The sequence below is a fragment of the Musca vetustissima genome, unplaced genomic scaffold (assembly GCF_032173495.1).
Source record: "Musca vetustissima isolate MV318-11 ecotype Yass unplaced genomic scaffold, APGP_CSIRO_Mvet_v1 utg192287, whole genome shotgun sequence".
Classification (NCBI taxonomy): domain Eukaryota; kingdom Metazoa; phylum Arthropoda; class Insecta; order Diptera; family Muscidae; genus Musca; species Musca vetustissima.
The window spans coordinates 2,946-5,890 of record NW_026880313.1 but is presented as its reverse complement, the minus strand read 5'-3'; positions in this window follow the sequence as shown (position 1 = coordinate 5,890).

The following is a 2,945-nucleotide window of genomic DNA, read 5'->3' as shown; positions in this document are numbered from 1 at the left end:
GCGTGCGTGAATTTACTTTACGTCAAGGTCATACACAAATTCGTTGTTATTTGGCAAATACGTCTACAAAAAATTGTCAAGGATTTTTCTAATCAAACTATAGTATTGCCGGCAGTGTGAATAGTTTCGGCATATAATTGAATTTGCAAAAAAAAAAAAAAAAACTAATTGAAATTTGTGTTCATTATAACCGGTGGCATGTTGTGAAGAACTATAAAAAAGTAAATCGTGTCTTTGTTGGGAAATATGCCAGAGTTCAAATGGAGAATTTTTTGAGAAATATTTTTGAAGTGATATATAATCGTGGATTTGATACAAATTTTATAAACGATAAGGTATGTGGATCAAATTTCTACTAGAACTATAATTAAAAATTATTGGTCTGTTACAGAACCCATTTTTTACTACAATAATAATTTTTTCCTTATGATATGAGAACAAATAGTAAATTCTTGCAGTACGTTAACATTCTATATGTTAGTAAATATCGATGTTTGGTATTTTCCCGTATTTCAAAAGTGGTAAAACATTTTAAAGCATAAAGGGGCTGGAACATAATATAGAGGATATACAAAAATGTGGGCCTGTAACGACGATCTTTCTAAATAAATCTTGTAAACCGTAATGCACACGAAACTAAACGCAACATTTGTGTGTTGGCTATTGTTAAACATGAACCTATATTGAAAAACTTCTGTAAAGTAGTTTTGTATTCACTAATTCAAACTACAGCCACTTCCTTTATATAGGAGCTATATCGAGAAAATTCCAATATCTCGGAAAGCAAATTACAGACTAAACCTACCTACCATGGGTCTATTTCGTTTCCTTTTGCCTGTTATAAAAATATGGACAAAGACATAAATACCCTGTACCACAGGGTACTCCGCAATTATTCAAGCTAAACACATTCAACGGTCTCCAGGAGCTGAGGGAAACCAGGCAAGTGGCTCCTTACCTTTAGCTGGTCTGTTGATATATACAGACAGGTCGAAGATGAAGGAAAGAACTGGGGCAGGTGTTTACTGCAATGAATTAGCTGTTAATAACTCATAGAAACTTAACAATCTCTGTAGCGTTTTCCGACAGAAATCCCAGCAATTTCGAAAAACACTTACTGCTGACAATGTAGGAACATGATCACCGCATATATATATATATATATATATATCAAAATAGCTGAAGGGGATTCGCGGGGTCGTTCGTCTAACGATAGAGGGATCTGTACGACCTCATATTGGCTGTTTCCTTGGCGAAATCCGGAAATGGAACATCAATCCAAATGGACCAACAATGAAGTGGATTATTGCCGTTTATTATATCCTTCACCACACTGTGGTTCAGGATATTATGTCTTTGTACATATGTTTGTAATAGGCAAACGGAATCGAGATAGGCCCATGATTCCTCTTGTATGTATGCATAGAATCACTTAGTTGATTTATGCATGCCCGTCTGTCCATGTATTCTTGTGAACAAAGTACAGGTCGCATTTATGATCCGAATTGGATGAAATTTGGCACAGCTCATTTGTTTGGCCCAAGGACGAAGCCTATTGAAATTGGGAAAAATCGGTTCAGATTTAGATATAGCTCCCATATATATTTTCGTCCGATTTTAAGTAAATGGTGTACCAAAGTCCCTATATATCTTTCGATTTGCACAAAATTTGGCATAGCGTACTAAATTAAGTCTAGAATGATGTGTGCAAAGTTTCGTGAAAATCGATTCAGATTTATATATAGCTCCCATATATAGTTTTGCCCGATTTTAAGTAAATGGTGCACCAAAGTCCCTATATATCTTTCGATTTACACGAATTTTGGTATAGGGTACTGAATTAAGTCTAGAATGATGTTGCTAAGCTTCGTGAAAAGATGCATATCTAGGGCGATTGACACACCGTACTGAAGTAATATAAATTAGTCTCTGGCAAGTTTCCCTGAAATCGGTTCAGGATACATATGCAAACACGCGTTAGGATACATATGTAGAATATACTCAAATTGGTGAAGGGTATCATATAGTCGGCCCAGTCCGAATTTGACTTTGCGAAATTGCCTCCAATTTTATGTTTTGGATACTTATTGTGTAGAAAATTTCCCTGCAAAAAATTATGAATTTTGGTCTTGCTGTCATATAACTATACCCTTTTTTCGATAATTTTGGGACGTTTTTAGGCATAAATGAACTTTACGGAAACCGCCCAGAAATTATGAAATTTTTACCATAGGTAGCTCTTCTGATACTGATTACGTCAGCATAATTTTTTTTTGGCGAAATAAGTTATTCCCGAATTCAAAATTCCAAAAATACCCCCACTTTTTATACCCTCCATCATAGTTGGAGGGTATATTAGTTTTGTCATTCCGTTTGTAGCTCATCGAAATATTCATTTCCGACCCTATTAATTATATATATTCTTAATCAGGATAAAATTCTAAGACGATCTAGCCATGTCCGTCCTTCCGTCTATTGTGATCACGCTATCTTCTGAAGACATTGAGATAGGGTGCTGAAATTTTGTATAGGTTTGCCTTTTGTCTGTAGGCAGGTCATATTCGAAGATGGGATATATTGGTACACGTTTAGGCGTAGCTCCCATATAACGGTACCCCCCAATTTCGGTATTTTAGAGTTCTTGTGCACGTTTGGGGGTTTTGAGCATATTTTTCCACCGAATTGGCTGTAATTTAGTATTTTGTCTTCTTAATAGGTACCAAATCTCTCCACAAATAATTATGAATATAGGTCAATTTTTTCGGATAGGGTACCCCCAATTTTCGGTATTTTGGGGTTGCTGAGCGCGTTTTTCAACCGAATTCGCTGGAATTTGGAATTTTGTAGTTGTATATGGTAACAAATCTTCCCACCAAAAATTATTAATATTCGCCCTCTCTTTGGGGCGGTCCCCATATAACTCCCCTTTTGTATTAAAAGTTATC